Below are 10,970 nucleotides of genomic sequence, written 5' to 3' on the forward strand. Positions count from 1 at the left end.
CTTGCTTTCACCTCAGGATATGACAAAGCCAAGGTCGACTTGTCTTCTCCCTGTGCTCCGTCTGTAGTTGTGAAGAAATGCTCTCCTCTTCCAGGAGATGAGCCCACATTTCCCCTACATCACTGCTTCACACCTCTAAGTAAACGTCACAGCCTGAAATTCCAACTAAGACCTGTCTCTTCAGGTGAATGAAGACACACCTAGCTCATCCTTTAAAAAGAAAACAAGAATATTTGATTACATTTTTTCCCCCCAGAGGAATGAAGTCCAGTACCTCCCCGTACCTTGAGAAGATGAAAGCGACAGCGCCTGTTGTGACGGGCACAGCAGTTCCCGTGGATATTACCTAATTACTATATCAAACATGGGGAGGTAACCAAGCTGGTGCTCTTCCCCCTCTCTTACCGTCTACAGACTGTAATTAAGTTACTTCCTTCAGGAGAGTGAGAGAGAGGCACCAACAGCCCTGCTGCCGGGACTCTGCAGCAAAAGGTTTCTCTTAATAAAAACACAGACAGGCAGTGTGAGAACCAGAGGGAGTAGGCGGTGCCACCAAACACACAGAGTGTGAGAGTGACAAACACTACAGCAGTTCTTAACTGGGCACACACACACACACACACACACACACACACAACTGTATTTTGATCATTGAAATAAGCAAGTGATGACTGATAGCTGACGTGACATCCATTCATTGTAGCCTACACTGTCCTAATATTGATGGCAAGGTGAAAAGCCTTACACGCAAACCTCACCGGCCACGTGGATGTTTGAAAGACAACAAAAAATAAAAAAAACTGTTTCGTTGGAGTAGAAAAACACACCATTTTGTATGACTCGGGCTCAAAATTCTACCAATAATACGCTAAAAAAGATGACCATATGCATGTCGGATAAAATAACAACCCAACATTCATCTCCCAGGACAAACTAGCCAGCAACAGCTAGCTTAACTAAATGTCCATGAACGTTTCATGTGTTTCAACTTGCCCCCAAATGAATATAGTTGGTTTTGATATTTTAACCTGCGGATCATGATGGCCTCTGGTGTGGACGGACAAAATCAACGACACGTAGCCAGTGTACTCAGCATGTTACTCAAACAACCCAACTTGCACCCGAACATAGCATACTACTACTGTTCTTTAAAAAAGTGTGCACCTCTAACTCACCTCACCTGCTTCGACTCAGTTTCTCAGCAGTGAGCCCAGACATATCAACCTCAGCTTGGGTTGAGGTGACATCCATCTAGCATCCTGAGGAAACTGCATTGGAAGGATGAAGGCGGTGCTCCCTCAGGATTCCAATCCAAACCTACCCATTATTAACACCCCCAGGTGTGATGTCACATTAGAAAACCGTCAGAGAGCCTCAGAATTGTAGTTTTAGAAGTTAATATAACCTAAAGAGGTGACTGACTGGCTGTGGTTAGCAGTCAAGACCATCCCTTTAAATATTCAACAGTTAGCAGAGAGCACCCCGGTATGAGGCTCTCTGTATGCTATCCAATCGCTTTACCTTTCATTTACAAAAGCGTGCCAGCGATGAATTATTCAGGGTCCAGGCTGGCTGCACTTTTGTCTGTAAGGAGGGAGAGTTCCCAACAGCACACACACACACATACAGTGGAGAGATACACGCATACTAAAAGGTGAACCCATTCTGCATGAATTCACATATTTGCTCTTTCATTAATCTTAAGTGGCTGGGGAGAGGCCGATATGAGAATCCATCTTCAAACTGGGGAATACACGTCGGGAAACAAAGATGGTGAATGCCTACTTCAAATTAATTCAAGTTACCACCAAAACAATTGTGCATGCATGTGCATAGGAAAGGCATTGCTTCTGTGCGCCTTTGCCCCAACAGTGGGACGGACACACACACACACACACACACACACACCACACACACCACTCCTCATTAGTGATCATCTCATCCCCTCGAGGTTCCCTCCCTATTTGCCCACAGATGAGCCTGAGCAACACCGACGCTTCAAAGTTAATAAACGTCCTGTTTCTTCATAGGTAGTTGTAAAAACAACTCCCCTGACGCAGAAGTGTGAATGTGAGGCTTCCTGCCTCTATCACTGAGAACAATGAGAAGGGCTGGGAGGGTGGATCTCTCACTCACTCCCCTGTTCATCCCCTCTAACCCTCTCCATCTCACCCTCCCTCCCGCCCGCTCACTCCCTGCGTATCATTTCTCTCCCTCTTTCGACATTGTTCCCTTCCCTTTCATTCCGGAGGAACGACACACGGCTAGCGCTTCCTGAGGAGAGATCTGGTACAATAAACACCTCTCCAAATGGTTCAGGGGGAGCCTGCCAGGGGATGCTGTTATACAATGAGCTGCTTACTCTGGTAGTCAAAGGGATCCTTCGGGATTTTGGCTATGAGGCCCTTTATCTACTTTCTCAGAGTCGGATGAACTCGTGGTTAACATTTATGTCTCTGCGAGCGGTTTGAAGGAAGTTGCTAAGTAGCGCAATTGCTAACTAGCGTTAGCACAATGACCGGAAGTCTATTTAATACTTAAATCTAAGACTGCTAGCTAGCAGATACCCATAGACTTCCAGTCATTGCACTGACGCTAGTTAGCAACTTCCTTCAAGCTGCTCGCAAAGACATAAAAATGGTATCCAGGAGTTCATCAGACCCTCCCTGGGGAAGTATTGCCAAAATCTCGAAGTATCACTGTAAAGTCAATGTCAGAGCAGGTCTAAGAGCAGGACCCAACTCTCACAACTAACGTTCAAACGTGGTAGGCTCATTTTGATGTTACAGGCTAGGCTAGCCTTTTGGTGTTAGCTTTCAGTATAGCGTATAGGTTAACTGTTCCTGGGGATATGTCGCAATGTGAAAAGCAGTCAAATGTTGGAGTGACTCATCATATTAGGTTAAATATTGTTTGATATCCCTATATGGAAGTTATGAGAACAAAGGTATAGATTAGTGTTGATTTGATTCTCTCAACTAGAGACTAAGCATAACAGAAGCGGTCCTCTAACATAAAGGGGTTGTAATAACGCATCAGGATCTCTCTGTACTGGAGGAGAAAGGGGCAGGAGGTAAATCACGAGGCGCTGTCGAGTGGGCTCACAGTTGAAAGCCGAATGAAGTCGTGGTAAAACGGCCACACAGTGGAAAGACGGTCATGAACACTAAGATACTGAAAAGACAGAAGGAGAGAGAGGGATAAATCACAGCCTAAAAAAGGGGGAAAGCTTAATTGAGCATTAAGCCTCCACCGAGAAGTCAATGAAGGAGAAAGAAAGGAGTCTAATTAGCTAGCTATTAAATATCTGTCTGGTTTCCTGTAGCCTCAACCCAAAAGAAACACGCCCCCCCCCCTCATACCCAGCGTAAGTGAAGCAGTTAGGATTCTGCTTGTCAGCCCCACACAGTGCACATACACACTTAACATCTGTGCTGTGCATCAAGGTATGCAGCTGGTGATCATGGAAAAATCCACCACACCCCCCCCCCTCCCCCATCCCCAGGGAGTGGAAGTGAAGCGGTTACTCACGATTCTCTCGGTCAGGCCACACTGGGGGTTGCTCTCCTCTCCTCTCCCGGCCTGGCCCCTCTCTGTTAGGGCTGTCAGCGGAGGCTGAGGAGAGAGAAGGGGATGTCAGTGCATCATGTGTTAAGCAATCTCAGAGGTCATCACAGAGTCAACATGGCACAGGGCCGTCTGGGGAGGGGGGGCTCTAGGGGTATCTCAGTTCCATGTGCTTTGGTCTCATCCTGGTATCTCACAGTTTAACCCCCTGAAACCCAGACCCCCAGAACAGATAGAGCACACCTCTACTCTCCCACAGACGGCCCAGTTAGTCACAACATAGACTCACACAGGGCGATAACACTAAGGAAACAAATGCACAAAGACGCCTTAAGACAGAGATGAAGTCACACACTGGGGACTTACATAGAGATACAGACAGAGAGCTATGCAAAGAAACAGAGTTGTGTGTAGCAGGAAACGGGCTAGGATCTAGGATCTAGGACGTATAGGTGAACATTCCCATGTGAAGGTGAGGCCTTACAGCTCGACTACATAACATGACCCGACTACACCCTAATAATATCACTACTGTGCTTCTACAGTAGCTATACAAAGTAACAGGGCTGCGTCGGAAACGGCACCCTATTCCCCATCGAGGAAGAGACCCAGGGTGTTTTACTTGATCTTTCTGACACCGAAGGTGTGGGGGGGAGAAAGCTACAGAATAAAAAAAAAAACAACAGGTAGACTATAAGTCAAAAACCCAGGCAGGAACAGACCGGATGAATACTGACTATACCGGTGTCAACATGCAACAGGGCGTCACCCCTGCACCTGTGAGGCAGATTGATTTACCCGCTGGTGGTGGCTCATTAACATTTAGTAAATCAGCCATTCATTCACAAGGGGCAGCTGCACACTTAGGGCCTAGGCCCTACAGGCTAGGTAACATTGTGCAGCAGGAACGCAAAGGAGAGCAGCATTAGGCTAAACAGTGTGCAGGTCTTCCCTTGTCTTATCTGCAGTATATGGTTACCCAGCAACCGGGTTTGGTAAGTCTGGGATGTGCATGTCATGTCACTCGTGTATGTTCCCTTTTCATACTGTATTCGGTTGCCATAATCAACTAGGCAAAACCTCCTGAAACCAGTAATGGCGGACGGTTGTTGGGCATAAAAACAGTTATGCTACGGAGAAATTGACGACAGGCTCAACAAGGCAACTCTCTGGGAGAAGAGCCGTCTTCCCGTAGCGTGAGTAGACGAGGGCCTTGCTGTTAACCGTCGGAAGCTGCTGTTGGAGAGCCACTTTGATGCATCCCCTCAGGTTCTGTGAGCCCCTCTAACCCCACTGGTGCCCCTAACCCAGTCCTTATGGTAAAGTGTTTAACTTTCCTCCCAGCTGAAAGAGAAGACAGGAACGCGAGCTGGGTCGGGCTACTCTAATTTGGTTCTCTGGTGAAGCTAGTTCCTTCATGGACCGATTTGGAGAGCTATTCTTTGGCCTGACAGGGGGGGGGGTTGAGACAGACAAAAAAGTGATATGGGAAGCGGTCAGAGCTCAAGTCGGGCAAAAGTCAACGTGTAACTTGAGTAGCCACTGGGGATCTATTGGCAAGGCAGACCAGTTGTACGAGGCACAGTTATCGGCTTCCAACTCCCGTCGGTTTCTACCTCTGAGCGGCTGCCAGTGCCTAGAAAACAACCCCTAGATATGACAGGCTATCCCATCACAACAGCACTAGGAACATGGACATTGCCAAGGGAACAGGCCAGGGCTTGCTGTTGGCTAACTGGGTGTTAACACCAGACAGAGTCGGATAGGAGTCCTGGGAAAGACATTGAGAATAGCAGAGGCAGACTATTCAGCTGCTTAACAGTGGATCACCCTGAGACAGGAGTGAGTGTGGATGCATGTTTGAGACAGCAGATCACCGTGGCTGCATTTAGACAGGCAACCGAATTCTGATATTTTTTCCACTAATTGGTCTATTGACCAATCAGATCTTTTTACATCAAGAAAGCAGTTGGTTTATGACTCTCAGGAGCATATGAAATTATACGAGACGAGAGATGGAAGTCAAGGTTAGTTTGTAGCTCCATTATGTAACTTGGCAGCACAGCAGCTGGGAGATGTTTACAGATTCTGGTGAGAGGTTCCAGAGAGAGAGAGAGACAGAGAGAGAGAGACAGCGAGACAGAGAGAGAGAGACAGCGAGACAGAGAGAGAGAGACAGCGAGACAGACAGAGAGAGAGAGACAGCGAGACAGACAGAGAGAGAGAGACAGCGAGACAGACAGAGAGAGAGAGACAGCGAGACAGACAGAGAGAGAGAGACAGCGAGACAGACAGAGAGAGAGAGACAGCGAGACAGACAGCGAGACAGACAGACAGCGAGACAGAGAGAGAGAGAGACAGCGAGACAGACAGCGAGACAGACAGACAGCGAGACAGACAGACAGCGAGACAGACAGAGACAGACAGACAGCGCGAGACAGACAGCGCGAGAGAGAGAGACAGACAGCGCGAGAGAGAGAGACAGACAGCGCGAGAGAGAGAGACAGACAGCGCGAGAGAGAGAGACAGACAGCGCGAGAGAGAGAGACAGACAGCGCGAGAGAGAGAGACAGACAGCGCGAGAGAGAGAGACAGACAGCGCGAGAGAGAGAGACAGACAGCGCGAGAGAGAGAGACAGACAGCGCGAGAGAGAGAGACAGACAGCGCGAGAGAGAGAGACAGACAGCGCGAGAGAGAGAGACAGACAGCGCGAGAGAGAGAGACAGACAGCGCGAGAGAGAGAGACAGACAGCGCGAGAGAGAGAGACAGACAGCGCGAGAGAGAGAGACAGACAGCGCGAGAGAGAGAGACAGACAGCGCGAGAGAGAGACAGACAGCGCGAGAGAGAGAGACAGACAGCGCGAGAGAGAGACAGACAGCGCGAGAGAGAGACAGACAGCGCGAGAGAGAGACAGACAGCGCGAGAGAGAGACAGACAGCGCGAGAGAGAGACAGACAGCGCGAGAGAGAGACAGACAGCGCGAGAGAGAGACAGACAGCGCGAGAGAGAGACACAGACAGCGCGAGAGAGAGACACAGACAGCGCGAGAGAGAGACACAGACAGCGCGAGAGAGAGACACAGACAGCGCGAGAGAGAGACACAGACAGCGCGAGAGAGAGACACAGACAGCGCGAGAGAGAGACACAGACAGCGCGAGAGAGAGACACAGACAGCGCGAGAGAGAGACACAGACAGCGCGAGAGAGAGACACAGACAGCGCGAGAGAGAGACACAGACAGCGCGAGAGAGAGACACAGACAGCGCGAGAGAGAGACACAGACAGCGCGAGAGAGAGACACAGACAGCGCGAGAGAGAGACAGACAGCGCGAGAGAGAGACAGCGCGAGAGAGAGACAGCGCGAGAGAGAGACAGCGCGAGAGAGAGACAGCGCGAGAGAGAGACAGCGCGAGAGAGAGACACAGCGAGAGAGAGACACAGCGAGCGAGAGAGAGAGAGCGAGAGACACACAGCGAGAGACACACAGCGAGAGACAGAGAGCGAGAGACACACAGCGAGAGACAGAGAGCGAGAGACAGAGAGCGAGAGACAGAGAGCGAGAGACAGAGAGCGAGAGACAGAGAGCGAGAGACAGAGAGCGAGAGACAGAGAGCGAGAGACAGAGAGCGAGCGAGAGACAGAGAGCGAGCGAGAGACAGAGAGCGAGAGACAGAGAGCGAGAGACAGAGAGCGAGCGAGAGACAGAGAGCGAGCGAGAGACAGAGAGCGAGCGAGAGACAGAGAGCGAGCGAGAGACAGAGAGCGAGCGAGAGACAGAGAGCGAGCGAGAGACAGAGAGCGAGCGAGAGACAGAGAGCGAGCGAGAGACAGAGAGCGAGCGAGAGACAGAGAGCGAGCGAGAGACAGAGAGCGAGCGAGAGACAGAGAGCGAGCGAGAGACAGAGAGCGAGCGAGAGACAGAGAGCGAGCGAGAGACAGAGAGCGAGCGAGAGACAGAGAGCGAGCGAGAGACAGAGAGCGAGAGACAGAGAGCGAGAGACAGAGAGCGAGAGACAGAGAGCGAGAGACAGAGAGCGAGAGACAGAGAGCGAGAGACGAGAGCGAGAGACAGAGAGCGAGCGAGACAGAGAGCGAGCGGAGACAGAGAGCGAGCGAGAGACAGAGAGCGAGCGAGAGACAGAGAGCGAGCGAGAGACAGAGAGCGAGCGAGAGACAGAGAGCGAGCGAGAGACAGAGAGCGAGCGAGAGACAGAGAGCGAGCGAGAGACAGAGAGCGAGCGAGAGACAGAGAGCGAGCGAGAGACAGAGAGCGAGCGAGAGACAGAGAGCGAGCGAGAGACAGAGAGCGAGCGAGAGACAGAGAGCGAGCGAGAGACAGAGAGCGAGCGAGAGACGAGGAAGGCGAGCGGAGACAGAGAGCGAGCGAGAGACAGAGAGCGAGCGAGAGACAGAGGAGCGACGAGAGACAGAGAGCGAGAGAGACAGAGAGCGAGAGACAGAGAGCGAGAGACAGAGAGCGAGAGACAGAGAGCGAGAGACAGAGAGCGAGAGACAGAGAGCGAGAGACAGAGAGCGAGAGAGACAGAGAGCGAGAGAGAGAGAGAGAGAGACAGCGAGAGAGAGCGAGAGAGAGAGAGAGAGACACAGCGAGAGAGAGCGAGAGACAGAGAGCGAGACACACAGCGAGAGAGAGCGACAGAGAGCGAGACACACAGCGAGAGAGAGAGAGACAGAGAGCGAGAGCGAGAGACAGAGAGCGAGAGACAGAGAGCGAGAGACAGAGAGCGAGAGACAGAGAGCGAGAGACAGAGAGCGAGAGACAGAGAGCGAGCGAGAGACACAGCGAGAGAGAGCGAGCGAGAGACACAGCGAGAGAGAGCGAGCGAGAGACACACAGCGAGAGAGAGCGAGCGAGAGACACACAGCGAGAGAGAGCGAGCGAGAGACACACAGCGAGAGAGAGCGAGCGAGAGACACACAGCGAGAGAGAGCGAGCGAGAGACACACAGCGAGAGAGAGCGAGCGAGAGACACACAGCGAGAGAGAGCGAGCGAGAGACACACAGCGAGAGAGAGCGAGCGAGAGACACAGCGAGCGAGCGACACACAGCGAGAGAGAGAGCGAGCGAGCGAGAGACACACAGCGAGAGAGAGAGCGAGCGAGAGACACAGCGAGAGAGAGAGCGAGCGAGAGACACACAGCGAGAGAGAGAGCGAGCGAGAGACACACAGCGAGAGAGAGAGCGAGCGAGAGACACACAGCGAGAGAGAGAGCGAGCGAGAGACACACAGCGAGCGAGAGAGAGAGCGAGAGAGCGCGAGAGAGAGAGCGAGCGAGAGACACACAGCGAGCGCGAGAGAGCGCGAGAGCGCGAGAGAGCGAGAGAGAGAGAGCGCGAGAGAGAGAGCGCGAGAGAGAGCGCGCGAGAGAGAGCGCGCGAGCGAGAGAGCGCGAGAGAGAGCGCGCGAGCGAGAGAGCGCGAGCGAGAGAGAGAGCGCGAGCGAGAGAGAGAGCGCGAGAGAGAGAGCGCGAGCGAGAGAGAGAGCGCGAGAGAGCGCGAGCGAGAGAGAGCGCGAGCGCGAGAGAGCGCGAGCGAGCGAGCGAGAGACACACAGCGAGAGACAGAGAGCGAGAGACAGAGAGAGCGAGAGACAGAGAGAGCGAGAGACAGAGAGAGCGAGAGACAGAGAGAGCGAGAGACAGAGAGCGAGAGACAGAGAGAGCGAGAGACAGAGAGAGCGAGAGACAGAGAGAGCGAGAGACAGAGAGAGCGAGAGACAGAGAGAGCGAGAGACAGAGAGCGAGAGACAGAGAGCGAGAGACAGAGAGCGAGAGACGAGAGCGAGAGACAGAGAGCGAGAGACAGAGACAGAGAGCGAGAGACAGAGAGCGAGAGACAGAGAGCGAGAGACAGAGAGCGAGAGACAGAGAGCGAGAGACAGAGAGCGAGAGACAGAGAGCGAGAGACAGAGAGCGAGAGACAGAGAGCGAGAGAGAGACAGAGAGCGAGAGAGAGACAGAGAGCGAGAGAGAGACAGAGAGCGAGAGAGAGACAGAGAGCGAGAGAGAGACAGAGAGCGAGAGAGACAGAGAGCGAGAGACAGAGAGCGAGAGCGAGAGACAGAGAGAGCGAGAGCGAGAGAGAGAGCGAGAGACTGAGAGCGAGAGAGAGCGAGAGACAGAGAGCGAGAGCGAGAGAGAGCGAGCGAGAGACTGAGAGCGAGAGAGCGAGAGCGAGAGAGAGCGAGCGAGAGACTGAGAGCGAGAGACAGAGAGCGAGCGAGAGACACACAGCGAGAGAGAGCGAGCGAGAGACACACAGCGAGAGAGAGCGAGCGAGAGACACACAGCGAGAGAGCGAGCGAGAGACACACGCGAGAGAGAGCGAGCGAGATCACCACAGCGAGAGAGCGAGCGAGAGAGAGACAGAGAGCGAGCGAGAGACACAGCGAGAGAGAGCGAGCGAGAGACACACAGCGAGAGAGAGCGAGCGAGACACACAGCGAGAGAGAGCGAGCGAGAGACACACAGAGAGAGCGAGCGAGACACACAGCGAGAGAGAGGCGACGAGATACACACAGCGAGAGAGAGCGAGCGAGAGACACACAGCGAGAGAGAGAGCGAGAGACACACAGCGAGAGAGAGAGCGAGCGAGAGACACACAGCGAGAGAGAGAGCGAGCGAGAGACACACAGCGAGAGAGAGCGAGCGAGAGACACAGCGAGAGAGAGAGCGAGCGAGAGACACGCGAGAGAGAGCGAGCGAGAGACACACAGCGAGAGAGAGCGAGCGAGAGACACACAGCGAGAGAGAGCGAGCGAGAGACACACAGCGAGAGAGAGAGCGAGCGAGAGACACAGCGAGAGAGAGAGCGAGCGAGAGACACACAGCGAGAGAGAGAGCGAGCGAGAGACACACAGCGAGAGAGAGAGCGAGCGAGAGACACACAGCGAGCGAGAGAGAGAGCGAGAGAGCGCGAGAGAGAGAGCGAGCGAGAGACACAGCGAGCGCGAGAGAGCGCGAGAGAGCGAGAGAGAGTGCGAGAGAGAGCGCGAGAGCGAGAGCGAGAGAGCGCGAGAGAGCGCGAGAGAGAGAGCGCGAGAGAGAGCGCGAGCGAGAGAGAGAGCGCGAGCGAGCGCGAGCGAGCGCGAGCGAGCGCGAGAGAGCGCGAGAGAGCGCGAGAGAGCGCGAGAGAGCGCGAGAGAGCGAGAGAGAGCGCGAGAGCGCGAGAGAGCGAGAGAGCGAGAGAGCGAGAGAGCGAGAGAGAGCGAGAGAGAGCGCGAGAGAGCGCGAGAGAGCGAGAGAGAGCGAGAGAGAGCGAGAGAGAGCGAGAGAGAGCGAGAGAGAGCGAGCGAGAGCGAGCGAGAGACAGACAGAGAGCGAGAGACAGACAGAGAGCGAGAGACAGACAGAGAGCGAGAGACAGACAGAGAGCGAGAG

At 53.5% G+C, this 10,970-nt stretch overlaps 1 protein-coding gene across 1 annotated transcript in view; it reads right to left on the minus strand.

Annotated features, from left to right (window-relative positions):
- The window catches only part of LOC115191811 (F-box/WD repeat-containing protein 7-like), a 127,668-nt gene that overhangs the window by 66,914 nt on the left and 49,784 nt on the right, over positions 1 to 10,970 (minus strand). Inside the window, exon 2 of the mRNA XM_029749745.1 lies at positions 3,532 to 3,615. The gene's annotated coding sequence lies outside the window, so the exon portion shown is untranslated. The remainder of the gene's footprint in view (positions 1 to 3,531; positions 3,616 to 10,970) is intronic.

This window comes from Salmo trutta, chromosome 4 (genome assembly GCF_901001165.1).
Source record: "Salmo trutta chromosome 4, fSalTru1.1, whole genome shotgun sequence".
Lineage (NCBI taxonomy): Eukaryota > Metazoa > Chordata > Actinopteri > Salmoniformes > Salmonidae > Salmo > Salmo trutta.